The following is a 25,329-nucleotide window of genomic DNA, read 5'->3' as shown; positions in this document are numbered from 1 at the left end:
CTCCATTTCAGTAATCATGTTGGTAGATGAGCTAATTGCAAATTTGTTAAATATTCATAACCAGCAATTTCTGCTAAGTGACAATGAACTGTCACAGTCGAAAGGATTACAGACCTTAGGGTGATAATGATTTCATAGGCTGCTTCCTGCCTTCATGCAAAAATCCAATACCCCCCTCTTTCTACCTATGGCACTGTCATTGAGGGGCAAGACAAGGCTGAGAGAAGTGTCCAGCTGTGGAGGGACAGAGCAAGCCTGTAGGTTTGGGCATCAAGTACAAGTTTCAAGCCCATAGCTCTTCTCCAACGTCCAGGGCTTTGGAAGTGGGTTTGGAGAATACATTTTTACAGGTTATATTCCATTCTCAACTCCTTTATGCAAACGCTGCACTGTGGGAATGGAAAAGCCAGAGAAATGGCTACAAATTGTTTTCACCAATGGCTCTTTCTGTCATAGAAAGATCTGCTCCTCCAAGTCTCAGTCTGGGGACCAGCAGCATCAGCATCACCCAGGAGCACGTTAGACATCCAGCATCTCAGGCCCCACCCACACCTGTTGTGTCTGGATCTGCATTTTAACAGAATTTGTATCCGCAGATGTATATTACGCCTTCTGAGCTAAGCATTTCAATTTTTTCAAGAGGGAACAACCATCTTTTGTGATTCAAGATCACCTGGGCATCAAACTTCAGATATAAGAATTCACAGCCCTGGGATTCTGATTTTTTTGGAGATCTGTTCATCCCCAGAGTGCATGTGGAGGTCAACCTGTCTTACTCCCGCTTTGTTATAGTCCCTGCAGTTACTGCAGGGACTGTCACTAGTGTTTCTCCTTTATCCAACACGTAGGAATTCCCCTGCTCCCTTCATTGGCTTTTGTGGTACGCCCAACTCCCTGTGAGGTCATTTACTGGTCTTCCATGTAACACAAAGCACATTGGGTCAGTTAATTCCTCGTCATCCTCACCTCGTGCTGGGCAGATTCTTCATGAAGTCAGAATCTGCTTGCATCTCCATCTACGCTCCAACCCTTCTTACTTATGCACCCGGCCATGGACAAATCTACGTTTGTTGATTTCAGTTGAGTCTCTTCCTATAAATGGAGTTTTCGTTCCACTCTGACTTTGGGAAAAAGAGAGAGAGAGAGAGAGAGAGAGACCATCTCCAACTACTTTTCTGTGTCCAAGTAGAGAGGCCCCTTCTGTGCAAAGCCTCTCTCTTGACGGCCCACCCAAATCTGCTGAAGAAACCACAGTCCCTAATAATAAAGAAGTGAGCCACAAAAACACCCTAACTTTGAGCAAATCCAATCCTGGCTTCATCACGACATTACTAAAGTCAGCACAGGAGACCTATAGTGCAATGTCTGGCCCTGTGGCCATGAACTACCTGCTCTAGACACCTGCAGTTTGTATCTTGCTGGAGCTTCTCCACAGGACCAAATCTCTTTAAGTAGTAGAATTCTGGCCCAAGTCCTAAGTTGTCATAAAATTAATGTCTTATTGTCTTCTCTTCTGCGATCTGGTGGCACCAATTTTTATCTTGATCTTAGCTTTGTATCATTGTTACCTTAACCCTAGAAAATTGGGAGAATTTTGTGGACAGAGATGCTTAGGCAGCTTAGATACTGAAATTAAAGATTGGACTAATAGGGCGATGACTCAAGGAACACCACCAGCTGCCAAAAGCTGGAAGGGACAAGGAATGACTTCTCCCCTAGAACCTCCAGATGAGGCAAACAGGGGGTTTGAAACAAAGGAAACACCTTTGTGTCAGCCCAGTGATGCTGATTTTGGACTTCTGGCCTCTAGAAATAAGAGAAAATAAACTTCTCTCTTTTTTTTAAATCAGAAAGTTGGTGGTAATTTGGTATGGCAGCCATGGGAAACTAATTTATACCCACAAAAATTGTACATATGATTGAGTATATCACTACCATAAATTCTAGGAGAATGCTGGCCTACCTATGTACATTTGTAATCTTTATTACTGTTGCCCAGTGCTCCCCATAGTGACAGAGTCATTTGACACTCCAGCAGCAAAATATAAAGTTTATTGTATGTGGACAGGTTTGCTATCACAAAGTTATTAAATCCTTTGATTATAAAATAAAAATGGTATTCTAATTGTAGTTTTTAAATGACTGTTTTTTGTTCTTTGGGGTTTTTTTTGTTTTGTTTTTTTATTTACTTGACAGACAGAGATCACAAGTAGGCAGAGAGGCAGGCAGAGAAGAGAGGAAGGGAAGCAGGCTCCCCGCTGAGCAGAGAGCCTGATGCGATGCAGGTCTCCATCCCAGGACCCTGGGATCATGACCTGAGCTGAAGGCAGAGGCTTTAGCCCACTGAGCCACCCAGGTGCTCCTCTAATTGTAGTTTAATTTTTAATTTTTATTTTTACGCATTCCATGGGCTTGTTACATAAAAGCCATTTGTGTTTCTATTTTCTGAAATACCCATTTGTATCCTCTGCCATTTTTCTGCCATGGTATTAATATTTTTTTCCTAATAACTTCCAAGAATCCTCATTTGTTCAGGTAATTAACTCTTTGACTCACTTGTTTTTATTTATCATTTGTCTTTTGACTCTGCTTGTCCCACAAGATATGTATCTTAGAGGATTTTGAAAAATGTTTATGTAGTTAATTGCTATCTGTAGCTGCTGGCTCTGGACTCATGCTTTGAAAGTCTTTCCCACATAAATATTATTTTATTTATTTATTTGTCAGAGAGAGAGAGAGAGAGCGAGTGAGCGTGAGTGCACAAGCAGGCAGAGTGGTAGGCAGAGGTAGAGAGAGAGCAGGCTCCCCTCTGAGTAAGGAGCCTGATGCAGACTCCATCCCAGGACTCTTGGATCATGACCTGAGCCAAAGGCAGCGGCTTAACCCACTGAGCCACCCAGGAGTCCCTCCACATTAAGATTATTTTTAAAAACGCTTTCTTCTAATTCAATTATGAATGGCTTCATTTTTTCACATTGAAACCTGATTATTTTAGAACTCATTTTGGTATTAAGTGTGAGAGATAGACTAATCTTCATTGTTTTCCCACACAACTATCCTGGAGTCCTGACACTACTATAAATGACCCATCTTTTTTTTTTTTTTTTAATCTTTTTATGTATAAATTCCCACATGTGTTTGGGTCTGTTTCTGGACTTTCTCTTCTGTTACTGAGATCTTTCTGTCCACACATTTTTTTTTTTTTTTTCATAGAGTAAAGCAGGCTATGAAATGTGAACTCTGGTGAGGGTGTCATTTGAGTCCCACCCAAGGCTGAGGCATCAGCCACTACCAGGTCCATTCCCGTGGCTCCTAGACCAGGTGGGAGGGACCTGGTGCGAACCTGCAGCATTGGGAGCCCTCCATAGCCAGGTCACACTGCAGTCAAATGGCTGTTTCATGCTCCTGTCTATCCTCCTGGTGAGGTAAGACGGCAAAGGAGGAGCCTGTTAGTGGTGGCAACTACAGGATACCAACTGCCCCATGGATTCAGAAATCCAATTATGGGACACTTGTGAGAGAAATGAATAAAAACCATCACTGTTTCATCAAAGTAGTTACACAGATGCAAAATTACAGCCTGGGCTAGTGATGTCACAGAGCCACAGGAGGTACTGGAAATCCTCTAAGCCTTCTACCACAGGAACCATGAAATCTCTTAAGCCATTTCAGGATAGAAAAATAAGCTAGCACATAAGGGTCACTGAATATTCTGTATAAAAGCCAGGAGTTGTGTTAAAAACAGCACTGGAACACACTGACCTTTACTTCCCATAAATCCAAATATGGGGTAGGGGAAGACAGAAAGGATTTCTCCAAAACATCCCTTTCCTGTGATTGTTTAGAAATCTTGCTATGTGTCTATGCTCTGTGCAGTTCCTTCAACTTTTTTTTCTTGCTTGTTTATTCATTTGTTTAAGCCTCTCGGAATGCACAGGCTTGCATAATAGGACTTGATATATGCAGGTCTTCTTGTCTAAAAGTTAAAAAAAAAGTCAGCTAACTGGATGCTCGCCTCAGGCAAATGCCGACAGGTGGGAGAGACCAGCTTGTTTCATGGATTAATAGCCACAGAAACTCCCGTCAATCACCTCTAAAATAGCATCAGTGCCTCAGAGACCGGAGACCCCACCCAGCACTCCTGAGGTGTTACAGGACCTGCACACACTCAAAGTTCCCTTCAGAGCACGTGAGCAGAAAGGGGTCCACTCTCCTTCTAGTGACTCTAGATGGACCCCCCATCTCAGGGGCAGCCACAGCCACAGAAGTTCCTATTAAAATCAAAATTAGCTAAGGAGAAAAAGAAAGATAAACTTTGCTTCCTTCTTCAACTTTAAAGCAGAAGGGTTTGTCCACGGGGCTCGGGGAAGTGCACAGTCACTGGGAAGTGCATGAGAGAGATTCTGTCCAGAATCTGCCAGGAGAGGAGAAAGAGAGTAACGGGAGAGGGTAGACAATGACCACAGATGCTGCTGCTTAAACCAGTCAGAGTCAGACCCAGCAATCTTGACCTTCCACAGTAATGTTTTTCATCCGTGACTGCCTTTTATGTTGAGCTACCAACACTTCCTTAAAGGGGCTTTAGACGTTTTGATAAAGAGGGAAGGGATGTCTTTGGGCATCTGAAATAAAAGTGGTGGGGAATAAGACGGGAGACTGTAAACTGGAATCTGAAGGCATACGTTTATTACGATTTTTATATCGACATACATGCACAAGTGAGCTCCCATGCACGTGTGTGTGTTACGGTACTTTCTCTCCACTCCATATCCTGGATAACTAAGACTGATTAAAGTAGACAGCCTGTGTTCAGTTACCATCTAGACCCTTTAAGAATTCTGATGTTATCAGGTCTTCTTTCATTGTATTGAATCAAGAGGTGACCATCTTTCTTGGAGAGATGAATAACAAAAACTTGGAGAAAATATTAGAACAAAATAAAATGTTCAAGCCACTGATATAGCTACCAACACATTTGATCTTGCAGATTTTTGTTATTAGGAAAAGTAATCAAGGTTGGCGTAGAAACAAGGAGGCTATAAGGTATTTCATATATACAGAGGCCCTTCTTTTCTAGCTAGATTAGTAAGTGTGGCACATTTTGCTTTTGATTATTTACTGATTTTTCTTATAAGAATCACATCTCAAAATAACAAGAGGTCAAGATGGAGTAACAGGAACCAATTTTATCTTCTTTTTTTTTTTTTTTTAAAGATTTTGTTTATTTATTTGATAGAGATTACAAGTAGGCAGAGAGGCAGAGAGAGAGGGGGAAGCAGGCTCCCTGCTGAGTAGAAAGCCCGATGCGGGGCTCGATCTCAGGACCCTGATCATGACCTGAGCGGAAGGCAGAGGCTTTAACCCACTGAGCCACCCAGGTGCCCCCAATTTTATCTTCTTATAATAACCAAAACCAAAACCAAAACAAATAAAAACAAGTAACTTTTATAAACAATGAATTTCAGAACTCTAGGCAGCAAGCAATGAAGAACAATGATCTCTGAGAGATGGGAAACAAATAAGATTTCCCCTACAATTGCTCATCTTTGAGAGAGTTTTCATGAAAGGCACAGTAAAAGGGAACCAAGGTGGAGGCCAGCAGACTTCCTAGACTTAGAAAATGGGTTGAGAGCCCAGGAAGACCAAAACAATTAGAGTTTGCAGGAGAGAGTACCAGAGTGGGGGGGGGGGGGAGATCTGCACAGAGGACCCCGGAGATCTGCAACTGATCCCACCTGAATATTCACCAAATATTAATCGGGGCATGCATGAGGTTTTTTAATGCCAGGGAAGAAAACATACTCAGGGCCAGGAATAGTGCTTTTTCCCACCAGTCAAATGAGTGATTATCCTAATTCATAGAAGAATTGGGTCATGTGCCTTAGGAGGGTTTTCCTCTAGTCATAGAGAAACATTAATTTCTCTGGCCTTGCCTAACAAATCTGAAAAGTGAGAACCAAAAGGATAAAAGTGTTTTCAAGTAACTGAAATACATAATACAACAAAAAGCTCAAAAAATTGTACAGAAATTTAAAATATCCAGCACCAACAAGATAAAATTTACACTGCCTTTCACACAATCAAAGATCACCAGACATGGAAAGATACAGGAAAATATTATCTATTATAAAGAGAAAAATAAGTCAATTGAAAGTTACCTAGAACTGATCCTGGTGTTGAAATTAGCATACAAGGACATTAAAATTATTATGATACTCATATTCCATATGTTCAAAATTTAAGCAGGGACATGGAAAAAATCTTAAGACAAGATTCCAATTCAAGTTCTAGAGATAAAAACTACAATGTCTGAGTGAAAAATACAATGGACGAAATTAATAACAGATTAGACCTAGCAGGAAAAAAAAATTGATATACTTGAACACACCGCAATAGACACTATCCAAAATCAAACACAGAAAAAATGGAGTGACATCCCACCACCTTTTCCATATTCTACTGGATAGAAGCAAGTCACAGTTTCTAGGAGCGCACTTGGGGAGACCATTAAACAAAGGCGTGACAGTGAGGGTCATCTTGAGTGTGTCCATCACACTAGTCAAAAAACAAACAAAACAGGGACGCCTGGGTGGCTCAGTTGGTTGGACGACTGCCTTCGGCTCAGGTCATGATCCCTGAGTCCCGGGATCGAGTTCCGCATCGGGCCCCCAGCTCCATGGGGAGTCTGCTTCTCCCTCTGACCTTCTCCTTGCTCATGCTCTCTCTCACTGTTTTTCTCTCAAATAGATAAATAAAATCTTTAAAAAAAAAAACCAAAAAACCCCAAAAAACAAAACAAAACAAAACCAAAGAGACTTTATTAATATGAGGCAAAGTGGATTTCAGGGCAAAACATATTACCAGAGATTGGTTTCAAATAATAAAAAGATCAGTTCATCAAGAAGGCATAATAATCATATACATGTGTGTACCTAATAAAAGAACTTCAAAATAAATGATGCAAAAGCTGAGAACTACAAAGCAATGGACAAATCCACAATTATAATCAGAGATTTCAATCTCTTTATTAATAGAACAAGTAAACAGAGAAAGTATTCAAGTTGTACAAAATACATTCTTTGTCCATCCAGAATTAAATGAGAAACCCATAATAGAAAATCTTGAGAAAAATACCTCAATATTTGGAAAATAGGTAACAAAATTCTAAATAGCTAATTTATCAAAGAATAAATCAAAAGGGAAATGCAAAAGTATATGAATTGAATGAAAATATACACATCTCAAAATTTGGATAGTTCATAAGGCAGTTCTTAGGGAAAAATTTACAACAGTAAATGTCTAACTTGGAAAAAAATACAAGTAAATGACTTCACCTTCTTCTTCAAGAAACCAATTTTTAAAAGAACAAATGAAACTCCAAGTCAACAGAAGAAAAGAAAATAATAAAGATCAGAGTACAAACGAAGGCAACAGAAAATGGAAAAACACAGTGGAAATGAATGACACCAGAAGTTGGTACATCCAGATGATTAAATTGGTTAAGATGTAGCCAGACTGATTTGGGAGGGAAAAGATACAAATTATAAACATGAGGAATGAGGGAGGCAACATTACCCCGTATTCTATCACTGTTTAAAAGATAACAAAAGTAATGTTATTTTTAAAAAGTTATGTTAATAAATTAAAAGCAGTTAAAATGGAAGAATTCCTTGAAGTATAAACAAAGTACCAAATCTTAAAGAGAAATAAATAACCTAAATACCCCCATATTAAAGATATCTGATTATTACAGATCATTTAAATTACAGATTATTATTATTATTATTATTACAGATCCATTTATTTAATGGTGGCATCTGTATATAGATAAACTTCACCATCTTAACCATTTTAAGTGTACAATTCAGTGGTATTAAATACATTCCTAACATTGTGCTACAATTACCACCATCCACTTCCAGAACTCTTCATCTTATAAAACGGAACCTCAGTAAAGAAAGGACAGTCTTTTCACTAAAGGTGGCTATAATTGGATATTCACATCTGTGATGTGTACCTGGCAAAATATAGAAAAGTTAGCTCAAAGGGTACCATAAACTTCTATAAGCAACCCAAAGCTACAAAAAAGAAAACACAGAATAAAATAATTGCAGTTCGGTTTAGGCAAAGATTTCTTATATATATAACAACAAAAGCATCATTCATGAAAGAACAAATTGGTAAATGGAACTTAATCAACATTAAACATGTCTGTTCTTTGAAAGACACTAATCAGAGAATAAAAAGAGAGATTACAGGGGCGCCTGGGTGGCTCAGTGGGTTAAGCTGCTGCCTTCAGCTCAGGTCATGATCTCGGGGTCCTGGGATCGAGTCCCGCATCGGGCTCTCTGCTCAGCGGGGAGCCTGCTTCCCTTCCTCTCTATCTGCCTGCCTCTGTCTACTTGTGTTCTCTGTCTGTCAAATAAATAAATAAAATCTAAAAAAAAAAAAAAGAGAGAGAGAGAGATTACAAAGTGGGAGAACACATTTGCAAAGAATATGACTGATGAAGGACTTGTGTCTAAACCACATAAAGAACTTTAAAAACTCAATGATCTGAAAATAAACAACCCAATAAAAGTGGGCAAAAGATTTGAATGGACACTTTAGCAAAGAGGATATATAGATGGCATATAAATCCATGAAAAGACACTCAATGTCATCATTATTATGAAGATACAGATTAATACCACATTGAGATGTTGCTACACACCTATTAAGATTATGAAAACCGGGGCACCTGGGTGGCTCAGTGGATTAAGCCGCTGCCTTCAGCTCAGGTCATGATCTCAGGGTCCTGGGATCGAGCCCCGCATCGGGCTCTCTGCTCTGCGGGGGGGCCTGCTTCCTCCTCTCTCTCTGCCTGCCTCTCGCTGAATTTTGATCTCTGTCTGTCAAATAAATAAATAAAATAAATGTTAAAAAAATAAATAAATAAAATTATGAAAGCCAAAAAGACTGACCATGCCAAGTGTTAGCAAAGATGTGGAGGAACTGGAACTCTCATACACTGATGGTGGGAATGCAAAATGGTCTAATCACCTTGGAAAACAGTTTGACAAGATGTTACATCCCATTCATTGGAGAATCCAAAGCACTACACATGTATACTTACAGATAAAAAACGAGAAAAATTTATGACCAGATGGAAAACTGATCAATATCCACAAGGCATTAATCAACTGCATTCCACTGGCCTCAATTTGCATATCATCAACAAGAATCATCTGTATTACTAGAAGTTTTCTACAACTTACAGAGCTGTGAAATAGCTCACAGAAAATGGAAGGTGGAGATAAGCTGTCAGTTAAATAAATCTTTGACACGTGCTCATTTTTAATTATAGAATGCTCATGATTTTGCTGGTTTAAAAAATCACCCTTTAATAGGAACTCTGAGTGATGCTTAGCTCATAAAAAATACTCAATATATATTAGCTTTTCTAACATTAATTTAATTAATATTTAAAATTACTTGAGTCACAGGGGGGCCTGGGTGGCTCAGTTAGTTAAATGTCTGACTTGTGATTTTGGCTTAAGGACATGATCTCATGGTGGTGTGATCAGCTCCCTGTCAGGATCTGCACTCAGCAGGGAGTCTGCTTGAGATTCTCTCTCTCTCCCACTGTCCCTCTCCCCACTCATGTGCTCTCTCTTTCTCTGTAAAATAAATAATTAAATCTTTTTAAGAAATGACCTGAGTCACGCTTTACATTCATCAGTGGATGGTGCACTCATATTTTTAGTCATTTCAGATTTTCATCTTGTCCCTGCTGAGCAATTCCTTGGACTAAAGCACAGTGTTCACTGTTAGTACAACAAAATAAATTCCTCTTTCCCATTTTTCCTTACACTATGTGAAATACTTGTTCCTGAAGATATCTCCAAAACAACCTATTGATAAGACAAAGCTGAGTTTACTCTTCCACAGTGAATCGAAGCAGTGTTAAGAGGGTCACACAAAGTAGGGGCTCAGGTGAGATTTTGAAGTCCAGTTTAAAGTGAGTCTTTTGGGACACCTGGGTGGCTCAGTTGGTTATGCATCTGCCTTCAGCTCAACTCATGATCCCAGGGTCCTGGGGTCAAGTCCACATCAGGCTCCCTGCTCAGTGGAGAGCCTGCTTCTCCCTCTCCCTTTGTCTGCTGCTCTGCCTACTTGTGCTCTCTCTCTATCTCTCTGTCAAATAAATAAAGAAAATCTTTAAAATAAAAAAATAAAAAAAACAAAGTGAGTCTTTTAAAAGGGGAACCCTCTTCCACTGTTGGTGGGAATGCAAGCTGGTGCAGCCACTCTGGAAAACAGTAGGGAGGTTCCTCAAAACGATGAAAATAGATCTACACTGCAATACCCAGCAATCGCACAACTGGGTATTTACCCTAAAGATACAAATGTAATGATCTGAAGGGGCATGTGTACCCCAGGTTTATAGCAGCAATGTCCACAACAGCCAAACTATGGAAAGAGCCTAGATGTCCATCAACAGAAGAATGGATAAGAAGATGTATGAGATACACACACACACACACACACACACACACACACACACCGAGGAATACTATGCAGCCATCAAAAAACCTGAAATCTTGCCATTTTCAATGACATGGATGGAACTAGAGGGAATTACGCTAAGCAAAATAATTTAATTGGAGAAAGACAATTATCAGATGATCTCACTGATATGAGGAATTTGGGAAATAAAACAGGATCATAGGGGAAGGGAGGGAAAAATGAAACAAGACAAAAGCAGAGAGGGAGAAAAACCATAAGAGACTCTTAAGCTCAGGCAACAAACTGAGGGTTGCTGGAGAGGAGGTGGGTAGGAGGGGTGGGGTGGTTGGCGAATGGACAGTGGGGTTATGTGCTATGGTGAGCATTGTGAATTGTGTAAGACTGATGTATCACAGACCTGTACCCTGGAAACAAATAATACATTATAAGTTAATAAAAAAAATAAAGAGAATCTTTCAGTGAGGTGGGTCATGGACTTGGTTAGGAATGGCTAAGGAGCAGAACATAGTTTAGGAGTGGTGGGTACAGCAGAGTAAGGAATTTGTAGTGAGGGTTCAAATTTATGAGCAAGATGCAAGCAAGGTATAAGGCATTGTTTGGTGCTTTCTTTGAAGAGTTGGTGGGCCTTTCAGAAGGTTCTGGAGCAATCAATCAAGTTATTTATAATTTCCTGGGCAAGAGTTTCCTGAGACAGTGATGCATGTTGATGAATATAGTGGAAAGGGAAGGTCATATTAATGGAGGCTTTAAACTGCATGGGTATGGATGGTTTGGTTCTCAAGTAGCATCTTTATTTTGTACTTGTCCCTGAGCATTTATTGTTTATTACCTATCTTGATAGCTATATTTCTGGTGCAAATATCTTAATACTATCACTGATAATAACAATAGCAACTACAGCAATTAGAGCAGTAGCAACAGCTGCATTTATGCCATGCTGACATGAGTCTGTAACTCTGAAAGCAGTCCTCTAAGGTAGTCCTCATTTGCCCTACTTTATAGATGGGGAAACTGAGACCTGGGCAGGATTGATTTATCGCAGGCTTCCTGGCTAGGAAGTGACGGAACACAAAATCGAATGTAGGACATCAGGCTGCAAAGTCAACATCATCCCCCACAGCTAACTGGTAAACTTCTAAATGCCAAACCCCCAGACCATGGTCTTCAATATCTGGTACGGTCCTGATACAGAATATTAATAAGCTCTCGCTAAGCATTTGTCGAGGATGCTGAACAGGGAGATGAGTTGTCCAAAATCATACTGAGAAGCCTCCCCAAATGGGAGTATCTTCTGACTTTGAATCTAATCTCTTTCTATTAGCCACAGTTGGTACTTAGTTGGCTGACCAAGAAAGATACTGCACATTTTTATTTCTGTTTAACAATTACAGTCTTAAAGCTCCCACAGTCACCCGGTCCTTGATTTGGCTGCATAACACACAGAGCAAAAGCCATAAGGACTCTATTACCAGCAAATTGGCACTTTAAGCCACAACATTGGTTCAGTCTGGATACATTAAAGGCCCAATGTGAGGTGGAAACCTTCCTTCTCTAGCTTTTTCCATTATATCCCAAAGATCATTGATCCCTCGGGTAAAATGGAGGGAATGATGGATTTAGAGCACACGACGGGGAAAGAGAGCAAAACTCACGCTTGTTCTGTCCTTTTCACCCCAGTCTCCATGAGATGTTTATATCTCTCGGTAACGTGGTCTTATGATTTTGTTTGTATTTTTTTTACTTGATACAAATTGATATGAATACATTTGTCCCCTTGTGTATCTAAACATAATATTCAACGCTAATGATCGGCCATGCCCTAGGCTTTTCCTCTGCCCTATCCAGGACAAGTGCCAAGGAAATCTACAGTCCATATCCAGTTTGACAGCTCCTTTGGAAGTCAGGTTGTCGCTGATTTGTCATACCAGTTTCCTTTTCAAATCCAGAGCGGTCTTTTGAGCTTTTCTTCAAGAATCTTGAAGCTGTTACAAGTGGCGACACGTTGAGGTTTCTCCCTGTTGTTTCACCTGCATCTCAAGTTCACTGTGTAGTTTAATTCTGTTGGGAAATAAACCAGAGCAAGATGCAGCGGTGTTTGTATTCATTAGTGTGAGATGAATCATTTATTGGACCAGATTCTTTCTTTGAATTCATAAGCAGTGCAGGGGGGAAAAAAATCCACAAATAGAATGATCAGAACGTGGGGATTTAGCCATAATCTCTTTTGTATTTATGCTTAAAAATTAATTTTAAAAGGTGCTAACAGAATTGGCTTGGATTTGATAGGAAAAAATTATTAATACAAACAATTCATAGGTTAGAAATTTCCTATGAACAGACAAAGAAATAGGAAATGGTTAAAGATTTTGAAATACTGTATTTTGTTTTTGTGGGCTTCATTCTATCTGAATGACTTTCCTTTTTTTTTTTTTAATAATATTGTTTTCCCTAGTGGAAACTCATTTAAAATGTGTCCTTTTTTAATTTTTAAATTTTTTAAAAAGATATTATTTATTTATTTGACAGATCTCTCTCTCTCTCTCTCTCTCAGGCAGACAGAGAGTGGTAGGGGAAGAAGTCTCCCTGCTGAGCAGAGAGCCCAATGCAGGGCTCCATCCCAGGACCCTGAAATCATGACCTGAGCTGAAGGCAGAGGCTTAACCCACTAAGCCACCCAAGTGCTCCAAACTGTGCCCTTTTTAAAAATGAAACGTGTAAGTTAGGAGGATTTCTGCTTCTAGTCATGAATGACCAAGTAATATGTTACCTAAACTAGAAATGCAGGGGGGAAAAAAGGACATAAAACACCTAAGCTACTAAAAGTAAGGAACTACTAGGCCGATATCAAGTAAAAGAAGGTTGAAAAGTAACACCAGCAGGCCAGATCACTTTTTCTTAAGTACGATTGTCAATCCTCAAAACAGGGTTGACGATCTGAATTATATTTTTGAAAATGTCATCAGGCCACACATGCCAGAGTTTGGAGCTTGCCAGTAAACAGCCTCCTATTTTGCTCTAAGATTCTAAGTGTAGGGGTGAAATGAAAGTCAACCAGTCTTAACAGAGACCTCAACCTTGCTTCACCTCTTCTGCTTAGTCCAGAAAATTCCAAATCCAAAATCTGGGTTAAGATCATCCCAGATTGCTAATGCCCAGAGGTACCTGAAGAAGTCCCTGGAAAATCTTCATTGGAGGAAAAATATGTCATCCTATATGGCAAATGACTTCTACAAATAATTTTTCAAACACAGTGTTCAGCATGCCGTCAAAGAGAAGCAGGCACACAGAAAGACAAGACACTGTAAACTGAGTCAGTAGAAACAATCAACAGGAATAAGCTGCAATGTATGAAAATTAAAGAGAGATACATTTGTGGGTAAATTTAAGTGATGATTGTGTAAGACAGTAATAATTATGATAGTATTATTTGTAATGTGAAAAAAATTGAGAATAATTTTTGGTCTTTATTGTTAGAATTGAGTGTTTAATCAAATAGGGCGGGGGACTCAGCAAAGTATGACCCATGAGCCAAATCCAGCTGGTGGCCTGCTTTTTCCATAGCAAATACATGATAGATTGATGTGGCCCAAAAAGACCAAAATATTTACTTTCTTGTCCTTTACAGAGAAAGTCTGCTGACTCTTGTTGGAAGAAGAAGAAGAAGAAAGAATGAATGAACGAACTAAAGTTACACACATGGTTGGATCTTCAACATTTGTCATTCAGCCAAAAAAAAAAAAAAACCAAACAAACAAAAAACAAGGCCAGTACAATTCCATTGACATAAAATTCAAAAAGCCAACAAAACTATAGTTGTGGGATGCATTCTTAGGTGGTCATACTAAAAATGCAAGCAAGGAGTTTTTTTAAAAGATTTTATTTATTTATTTGACAGAGATCACAAGTAGGCAGAGCAGCAGGCAGAGAGAGAGAGAGGAGGAAGCAGGCTCCCTGCTGAACAGAGAGCCTGATGCTGAGGGGCTCCATCCCAGGATCCTGAGATCATGACCTGAGCTGAAGGCAGAGGCTTAACCCACTGAGCCACCCAGACATCCAAAGCAAGGAACTGATGATCATAAATGTCCAGAGCATGGCTTTGTCTAGGTGGGACGGATGGGGATACTGCTCGGAGGGGCAGAAGGAGTGGTTGCATTTTATTTCTTTGTGTGACAGTTCCTTGAGTGTTTACAGTAATTTGTTAAAAGGTGGGTTTATGTTTTATGCATTTTTCTGCGTGTGTATTCCATTTCACAATAAAAGAGATTTATTTTTTTCAATAAAAGAGATTTAAAAGACGAGTTTTATGCAAATTAAAAATAAAGAGAAGGACAGGAGGGAGGGAGAAATGAAGCTACAAAAAAAAAAAACCTTTTTAGTCCACCAGGCAAGATTGATGTTCTTTGCCTACATGAAAAAAAAAAAAAATTCTAAGCAGTATTCTCAACTACCCCTTGATTTGATAGGTGATTTCATAGGAAATGACTGACCATTTATATATTTCTAAAGGGTGTAGCTTGGAGAAAAGGTCCGAGTTTTGGCAGTGAATAAAGTATTTATGAAAATGGCCTTCCTGTTCGTTTCCCCACCTGCGTCCGGCCGCCCAACCTTGCCGTGTATTAACGATTTGCCCTGGTCTCTGCATCCTTAAGAGAGATTTTCACGGCATCTTCTCTAAAGGAGCTGAGACTTTTTTTCCACAGTTGGCAAGGCCCTCATTCTTTTATTCATTTCCTCTTTCTCTCGGAATGACTCCACTTACCTTTGCTTCACTAAGGAGCGTTGTGTAGAGTGAATGACAGTTTTAGAACACGTGTCATAAGGATTTCCAAGCTGCTGTATCACACGACTCCAGGGTGGACGTTCACATTCTGGCATGTTCCTATGGGTTTAAAGTATCTCAGGTCATTTCACGTATAGGCAGCCGCCTGGCAAGCCCTGTGTGGACGAGCTCATAATCATATTAATGTGGGTTTCACACAATGCAGAATGAGTTCAGTCTGTAGCATAAAGGATTCAAGTAAAACATATATGAGCCTCTTCTTCCTAAAAATTCCAAGACAGTAGCAGGAACAGTCTATTTGTAGTGTTTTCAGAATACCCAGCTATATCCCATGTATGAAACCTTCATTTAGATTGTGGCAGTTGATTCGCACAATTAAAACTACTGGCAGTAGCCAAAGTAATTTAAATTTATGTGAAATGCATCAAACAGACTTGCGTTTCGGTCTGGGATCTCTATGTTTTACTAGCTGTGTGAACTTGGGCACGCTGTGTAATCTCTCTGAGCCTGAAAATGCTGATGACAATGTATCCATCTGCCATAGAGTTCGGACAATACACATAATTGCACAGGGCCTGGCATATAATATGCACCTTATAACTATGTAATACTCTTATTATGTATTGTCTGGCTATCCCTCTTCCCTCCAAAAATATGTCTTTACTCCAGTATCCATCCAGTCCTCTAGTCCAGGACCTGGAAGGGATGCTCTACCCCTTTTAAGACCCCAGTCTCCCCACACCCATTTTCACCATGTAGAGGTAATCACCAAGCACCACTCATTATGACTTCATTCTCACATGCTGTATTATCTCTTCCAAACTGCATAAGGGACACTTCACCTCCATTTCTACCCCCTTTGTTTACTCATCCATCCATACCTCTATCCATTCATTCAAAATCATATGGAGCATGCCAAATGGCTGGAGAAGACATCCCTGAGGAGATGACTTCTGAGTAGCTGGGTCAGCTGAGGGAATAAGCTCGGGGATCTCCTGGGGAAAAGCATTCCAGGAAGAGAAAATGGTATGTGCAAAGGCTCTGAGACCAGGATGTTTAAGGGTTAGAAAGGAAGCAGAGAGTCTTTGTTGAGTGCTGGGAGTTGCAGTTCAAGCATGTTAGAGGGTCTCTCTGAGTGCCATGGGGAACAATTGAAAAGTTGGAGCAGAGACATGACATTTCAAGAGGATCACACTCCAAAGACAAGAAGGAGACAGAAGAACCCCATAGAAGACCACTGCATGAATTGAAGTGGGGGAGACTAGGAAGGCAGCAGGTCGTTTTCATAAAACATGGTTCTGACCGGTCACTCTCCTCAGCTGGCCCATGCATATACCACGCATACCCACTCCGAAAACAGGCCAAGGTTTTTCTCATTGCCCCAAGAGTAAAGTCAAACTCTGGACCCTCTCCCAAGTTTGACCCCATCATGCAGTGCCAGGATCTCAGGTCTTGGCACCAGCTGTTCCCTCTACCTGGAATGCTCTTCTCTCCCTTGTCTTTCCAATTATTCTCCGAAGCTCTGCTTTATGAGCTCCCCTTAGAAGCTGGGCTTGATGCCCCTTCATCTTTCCTCCCTAAAAGACTTAACCACCTCATCTTCCGACCCGCCTATCCCCTCCTAGACATTCTGCATGATTGTAGCTCATCATTCTGTCCTGCAATTATCCACCATCAAGTTCTTCATCCTGTGTCTGTCCTCCCGTCATGTTTTTACCTTGAGCCCTTTTTACAATCATTGCCATCGAGTGTGCACTTAATTTGTGATGAATTTAGTTCAATAGTAAATAGAATCTCCTTTCTGGGTAATTTTTCAAGTAAAGTAGATTGCCTGACATTGTTTGGGCATCACTTTGCTAGAATGTCAAGAGTCTCCATTGATACCCCTTTTGAGACTTTTGTCTCAGTGTTCACATGTCACACTGCCAGTTGCCGGATGAGCTCTGATTTAGAAGTTAGCAATAAATGCTTCCCCCACAGTAATTTTCTCTCTGCCTTTCTCAGGGTTTGCATGCCATTTCAGTAGTGAACCTCAAGTTGAGTTCACTGGCACCAGACTTCCTGACCTCCAGCCAATCCTCACCTAGCTCCTCCTTCTCAATCAAAACCAAATAAAAGTCATGTCCCCTTGTTGATTCATTTTGACTTCAGCTCTGAAAAATTCTCCCCAAATGCAGCATTTTGAATATTCTAATTTGAAATCCATCATACATGTTTCATTCAGTCCTTCAGCGGGCGTCTGCTCCACTTGGGTGGGCTTTGAAATGCTGTCTTTCACAGATTTTTCTCCAACTCCATTGAAAATTAGCAGAGTGAGGCTGAACTAGAGACTGTATCTTACTGTGTGATGTGGTTTGGTTTTGCTGGGCTGCATTTCTTAAGTCCCGATGTGAATTTCATTTCCTATTGCTTCTCTTGCGTGTTAACTTTCTGCTTGGTAAAATTGCAAATTCCCAATGAAAGCATTCTACAATTGATTAGACTCAGGCCGCTTGGCAATTTTTTTCTAATCTCTTTGATTGTGCTTTCTATAAAAATGACAGCCCTGGTATAAATCCTGGTTTAAATCAATACCAGTAAGTGTTAATCTTTTCACAGCACTGAAGATGAAAATGTCAAATGGTACCTGCTGGGCGTTAGAACTACCACTGTAAATCATCAAAAATTAAAGCAACACCAAATTGATTTCATTTTCCATCTTTTTAAATGAAATAACTTTCGGGTTCATTATTTTTCCCATGGAATTACTCTTTTCTTCTTTGCACTTATACTCTGGTTGGGGGAGAGTGATGAACTGACCTTGGCTTGGCAGAGGTATTGATGTCTTCCAGCAAACTATCTGGCATCCACACTTGTACTGGGAAGATCCTCAGAATAAAGTGGATATTTTAGGGTATGATGCATATTAAGTTGCATTTTAATCATTCTCCATGTGATAATACCTCAGTAGAGTGGCATCTTGATTGAAGAACTACACCATGAGAAGAGGCCTCAGATGGTACAATCACAGAAGAGAATTCCTAGCCCTTCTTCTCCCAGCCTCTAAGTTACTGCTATCTGAGACAATTTCTCCTCCACGGGATGGCTGCCTGTGATTTGGCATCTCACCGTCGAGATACAGGAAAATTGCACAGTGTACGCGATAAGCTTTCAAGTGACCCTGGAAGACTGGAGCAAGCATGTGGGTTTTGAAATCTAGAAGAACGTAACTGTCTTGTCCAACTTTCCACCCTACTCATTTGATCATCTAAGATGCTGAAACCTTAGGAAATTTAATGGCAAAGCAATGATTACAGATCGAAAGGCAAAGCAGCAGATCTCTAAGATATTAAATCCATGCCTTTCCTCATTGCATCCCAGAGAAAATATAAGAACTTAACCCACATTGAGCAAAGAGCATGCAAAAATCTGACATGTGTGTTCATAAAATAAATAGTAAAATTCATTCATAAAATAGTTAATACACAGAGAGAAAACTCTTCACATGTATTAAGGAATGGAGAAGTAGCAGGAAGAAAAAGTAATGTTACAGACAAATTTACAGACAATGTAAAATGTTACAGACAATTTTAATTTAACTGGTTAGCTTCAGATTTGCTTCCACACCAAAATTTTTTTATGCTTCTTGTATGGTCCCTTCTATCTCCTATAAAGGATATTAGCAGTCAAATGCTTAAGAAATAATGTAGCCCAGGAGGGGCAGAAAAAAAGCATATCCAGTAGATAAATCCATTCATAAAGGACCTAATCCTTGAATGATGGAGAATGAGGAAAATTTCCAAGAACTGACAACAAAGCCTTCTCCAATCTCTGTTTATTTCATTAAGTTATTCACCATTGTAAGTTCCTTAACAGCAGAAACGAAAGTGCAAGACCCTCAAAATTACTTACCTCTCCTTTCATAAGTTTAAACCTTTCTAGAGCAGCAAGGGTAGGTGGCTATAGGGACCAGGCAGGTAACAGAAAGGAGCTAATGGGTAAACTGGCAAATTCAAGAGCACAGCCAAAGGAAACAGCCCATGCTTCTCTGTAACAAACTGTTGACACAGAAGAATGTATATTCAATACAAAGTTATTGGCTCATCTAATTTTTGCAAAGATGTCAGAAATCCAAAAATGGATGTAAATTCTCTCAATTTATAAATATGATAATTAATTCAAAATAGTTTAAACCCATCTGTAGGCTACCAGCGTGAGACCTTTAATTTAAAAGTAAGCCGCCAATCTAGGGTTTAATTAGCAAAAATGCTTGAACCATGAAAAGTTACCACTTTCAGAAGAAACTATGTAGCTTAGCTTGGCAGTTTCCATTTACCAGTGAGCATTTTAAAATGCTCACTAAATCTATGGTGTGTATCATATGGAAGAATGCATTTACATCAGAAATAGAGAGGTCAGCCTTCGATTGAATGTTCCAGAGAAAATGCTGTAGTCGGTGCAAGGATCAGTGGCGTGGGAATCACATTGGGTTTGCCTCTAGTTTAGCTGTGTCAGTGGAAGCGAATCACTCACCTGCTTGTGCAGAGTCCTCCTTATTTGTGAATTTGGAATAAAAATACCGATTTCCTTGAGCCGCAACTTTATCATGAGAGAGGCTGAACAAGAAATAAAAGTTTCATTTTAGAAGCACAAAAAGGATCCTCCTCCTGACTTTCTCCAGACCGAGGTGCCAAATGCAGAAGGGGTTGGAACTTTGGGGTACACTCTACAAAGAGGCCAAAAGGCAGAAAAGGATGGAAATCAGGACTCACGGATAGCAAAGTACAGTCAACGCTCTCTACTCAGATCCCCAGGACCACAATTTTGACCCTTTCTGTAAGACCTATTCTGCTTTGGTGTTTTGTTTTGTTTTGTTTTGTTTTTTACGTCTAAAATCAGCCTTGTTCTTCCCTTTAGTAACTGTCCTTGGGCTAGTAGAGCTGCTTTGTTTATACAGGTTGTTGGAGGTGCCTGAGAGTTTGTATACCCTGAGCTGGGTTTTCACAAGCACAGCTCCTTTGCTTCCAGTTGAGATAAATTCTGAAATGTAAGCTTCCAGAGCTCCCTGTGGGACCAGGTGGAGATTTACCTGAAATTATACACCTGTTTCATCTTCATCCCCCCTTCCTTGTCCTGCTTCCTCTATTCCCCCTCAGTGTCTGGGGACCAGGTCCTCAATAAATCACTTATATGTGAATACTTCTCTCTTGGTCTGTTTCTAAGAGTCTGTCCTAAAACACCCACAAATTTATGGAACCTGTCTTATTTTATTAAAAGCAAAATTTCCATCAAGAAATTTAAGATACTTTTCCAAATGAAATGATTGCATCAGCTCTGGGAGAATGAGAGAGAGAGAGAGAGTGTGTGTGGGTGCGCATGCACTGTGTGTGCATGCGTGTGTGTGTGTGAACTGTTACATGTTAAAAGTTACATAAGAAATGATTATAGCCTTCATGACACTCTACATAATCAAAGAGTAGTGAATAATATAAATCTCATTAGACAGTTAGAGACATCTAGGCATTACAGGATATAACAGCCAGGAAACAAAGCAAAAGAAAACCACTTTAACTGATTCCTCAGAGGTGAGATATTATGACATAAAGCATGATTCTATAATTTCTTGGATCTAACGATCAACTATGTTACTTATTATAAAGCGATAAAGAATGTGACATTTATAATTACATTATTTTCCCATATCCCCAAATCAAGAAAAATATTCCTTCAAAAACAAAAGCTGTATCACTTAATCAATTTCACAGTAACTTGCAAATGTGCAGATGTGCAATTAGACTAACAGGTATTGGTGCAACTAACTGACACAAATGGTACTGAAATCATTGTGCATTTTTCAAAATAACTTAGTTGGATACTTTGTATCCAATATATTTCATTATAATTACACAAATCAGTGTGGATTAAATCTTGGGAGTTGCCACTCTGTGCTAAAGAGCCACATATGATTGTTTTATTTTCCAAATCTCTTTAGTTGTAGATATATCAAATCACAAAAATAGTATCCTCATAGATAGTATAATTTCATGTCATTTTCTTTATTTTTAAGACAATAGAAATGGAGAAAATATTAAAATGTGAAAAATGTTCTGGCTGCTAAAGGATGTTTTAGGATGCTGAAACATATTATTATTGGTATCATTCCTCAGTTACATGTATTATAACTAACTGATTTTCCTAAGGCTGTTTCAAAAATAATTCAGTAAAAATGAGCACAGGTTTTTCTATCACAAAGAAATCTTGTCTGAAAATCTAGGATGATAGAATAGCACCTTTCAACTTGAAATAAAACTTATATTCAGCAAAACCACAATTTGATTGTAAGGGCAAGATACTAAAATTCTCAGACCCATAGGTCTCTGGGAGAATAGCACACACATACACAAACAAAATCCACTTTCCTGAGACTTTCTCCAAGAAGGAGAGAAATTAGTCCAGGACAAAGCCATGGCCTATGGAAAGTTGGGGTATGTAATGTTTACTGTTGATTAAATAACTAATAATTAAGTATATTTGTAAGAACATTCAACCCAAATTACAGATTATCCCAGTATGGCTGGAGATAGAATAAGGGAAAAACCCAGGATTTTTTATTCTTCTTTGTTCCCCCACAGCAATGACCATCAGCTTCAGACACCTTAACAGTTGGTCTTAATATGTTAGGAGTAGGGGAACCTGGGTGGCTCATTTGGTTAAGCATCACCTTTAGCTCAGGTCATGATCCCAGGGTCTTGGAATGGAGCCCTGCACTGGGCTCCCTGCTCAATCGGGAGCCTGCTTCTCCCTCCACCTGCTGCTCTCCCTGCTTGTGCTTGCTCTCTCCCTCTGTGAAATAAATAAATAAAATGTTTTCAAAAAATATGTTAGGAGTATACCCCTAAGGAATAGAAATAGAATGTTTAACTTTCAAACCAATAGTATAAAATTAGGACCCTAAAAGAAAGAAAAGAAAAGAAAAAATACCAAATAGGAAACTATTTAAAAAACGGATTTGAATCACTTTTTCATAACAATGAACATCAGCTTAAGTATATTTTGGCTACTTCAATTATCAAGACATTTGAAACGGTCTCATCTTAATTCATTACATTTAACTACTATTAGGGGTACATTTCATAACATGCATGATGTGTTGGTATGTATAAATACATATGGGGCACCTGTATGGCTCAGTCTGTTAAACCTCTGACTTTGGCTAAGGTCATGATCTCAGGTCATGGGATCAAGCCCCATGACATATATACAGATATATATACGTTGGGGGGAAGAATTTCCTCTCCTCTTCAAGGTCCTTCTAGCTGGATTAAGAATCAAACAGACACAAAACAGATTAACAGGAGAAAATAAAATATAATGGTGTACATAGGGAAATTCCAAAGCTAGTGAGACATGATGTTCTTATGAGCTAAAGAGAGGGGTAGGGGTCCAAGGACACAAAGGGGAGAAAGACCATTAGCAGGAAGGTGAGAGGAGATATTTGGAAAACAAAGGTTGCCCTATGATGCTGGTAAGTTTCTTAGGTAAAGAAAGAAGAATCTCTGTTAATATCTCTCTTCTGGCTACAAGTAGGCAGCTGAAACGGAGGTAAAGAGCTTCTCCTGAGTCTGCTGGGTTTTGATTGTTTTTAACTCAAAATAATGTTCATACCAAAGCAGCCCATCTTAGGAGGCCCCTACATAGACATACACAAGTTAAGTACAACTCAAAATACTTTGCTGATAGGGTGTGTAAATGAGTATATTTGTAGAGTAGGATGAAAGTTAACTTTCCTAGGCATTCAGTGCCTACCCATAACATGGCCCACTCTCCATTTCAAGCCTCATTACATCCTCAGGTTTGGTTTTGTTTTGTTTTGAGAGAGTGAGTGAGCAGAGAGGGACAGAGGAAGAGAGAGAATATTAAGCAGGCTCCACATCCTGTATGGAGCCTGATGCAGGGCTCAATCTCACAACCCTGAGATCATGACCTGAACTGAAATGAAGAGTCAGATGCTTAATGGATTGAGCCTCCCAGGCCTCCCTAAAACCTCAGTTCTTAACTGGGTTGTCTCCTTTAGTCATCAGCCACATCATTATTCCTACACTGATATCACCCCCTGGAACAAACTTCTCCCACTAAATCCTTGCTTGCCTTTCCAGCTCACATCAAGGTTTGCCTCCTACAAGAAGCCCTAATATTTTTCAGTCCCCCTCTGCACTGATTTGACATACAGCACTCTCTAACTTCAATCAGTGGTTATCTTGCCACAAGTCCACACTTTGTCCTCCCAACTAATATTAGACTCCTAGGAGTCTGGACAGACTATGGCCAATGCTTCCCCTAGGTGCCTCCCCCATGGGGTATGGTACCTACCCTATAGAATCCTAAACAAACAATTGTGATCAGTTTATTGGCTCTCAGGACAGAATGAAGCTTATTTTTCAGTTTTCCCATTTCAGTATTGCTTACTGTGCTCTACAGAAATTGAGGCTTTAAGGTAAAGCCTGGATCTGAGTTTGGAGACCTGGAAACCTCATTTTCAGATACATGCTGCTGCTGTAAAGAGTTCCTTGGGCCTCAGTTTTGTCATCCAGAAAGTGTGACAATAATGACCAACACGGACAGTTGTGAAGATTAAATGAAGAAAACCATATAATCAGGATGTTAAATAGGTCTTTGTGGTCGCTCTGTGTAATGTCTGAAGAGCCTGCCACTTGCAATATTTAACCAAATACCAAATTAAGAGGGGTTTACATGTTCCCAAATCCCTAGAGGATGGAGAACAATTTTAATTGGCAGATTTGAGTCCACCGGACTCCAGTGATTCTAGACAAAGATTCTGTCACTTTATTTTTCTTTGAAGATTTATTTATTTGAGAGGTGGGGTGAGGGAGAGGGAGTCTTAAGGAGACTCAGAGCTAGCACGCCAAGCCCCAGGCAGGGCTCCATCTCACCACCCTGAGATCAAAGCCTAAACTTTGAATGCTCAACCTATTACGCCACCCAGGCATCTCCCCTCCCCCACCCTTCACTTTAAAGAGTCTCATCTCCCTCACAGTCCCCCTTATATTCCAGTGAGAAAAGTTTAGAGGCTCCATTCAATTCTACAATCATTTGTTGAGTGACTGCACAGTACAAAAAGCACTGTTTTTGTCTCCTTCCTCCTCCAACACACACCAGCTAAACAGCTCTCTCTCCTCCGCTTCTCCCCGAATTCTAGCCCCCTACTCAGAGAGGAGCACGTGCTTTCCCACCTGCCACTCAATCCCAGCTCTTGCTGCGTGGCCTCCTCCGGGGGTGTGGCCAGGTCCACTCTCTTCCCAGAAGCACCCAATGGGAGTGCCGTTTCAACCCAGATCACGCCCCCCATGCTTAACTGCCAGGGTGGGTCCAGATGGGCGAGCGAAAAGAAACCCTGGAAAGGAGAGAGTTTGAGCAGGATTGCCTAAATTCTCAGACTCCATTCTGAGAACTCCCCCTCACCCACACCCCAGTAGGGATTGGTGTTCCAGAGCCGCATGCTTGGAAAGCACACTATGGAGAAGAATGATCCCTTGTTTAATGAAAAAAGACCCTGGCCTTGATTGAGGCCCTGGCTGAAGGATGCTCGGGCTGGAAGCAACCAGGTCTGCTGTCGGCTGCTCAATTCTGGACAACTGAGCAGGAACCCAGGGGCGTCAGACTGCAGCTTCATTAAAGCCTTTCTCATTCCTTTGCCCTCCCTTGATCTGGAAAGCCTCCGTGACTACACAGACTGGGGCAGAAGTCGGTCACCTGAAATAATTGCCTTCTTTGTCCTGTGGCTTTTCTTCATGGAACATGTGGTGTTGCCTTCATAAATGCTGGAGATTATCTAGCAACCTGAGACTGTGATCAGGCTGGGTGATCTGTATCATATAGCTTATTGCCAACAAATTCAAGGAAAGGGGGAAAAAAAGAACGGCCACAATCTGTCTCTTGGAATTGCTGCCTTCCCCTTGCACAGAGCCAACACACAGCCTCTCATATCTTCCAAGAACTGGTCTTACACACTAGCACTTGTAGGAAGCTACTTTCAGCCAGGG

Source organism: Mustela nivalis (genome assembly GCF_964662115.1).
Source record: "Mustela nivalis genome assembly, chromosome: 8".
NCBI lineage: Eukaryota > Metazoa > Chordata > Mammalia > Carnivora > Mustelidae > Mustela > Mustela nivalis.
This window is presented reverse-complemented; position numbering follows the sequence as displayed.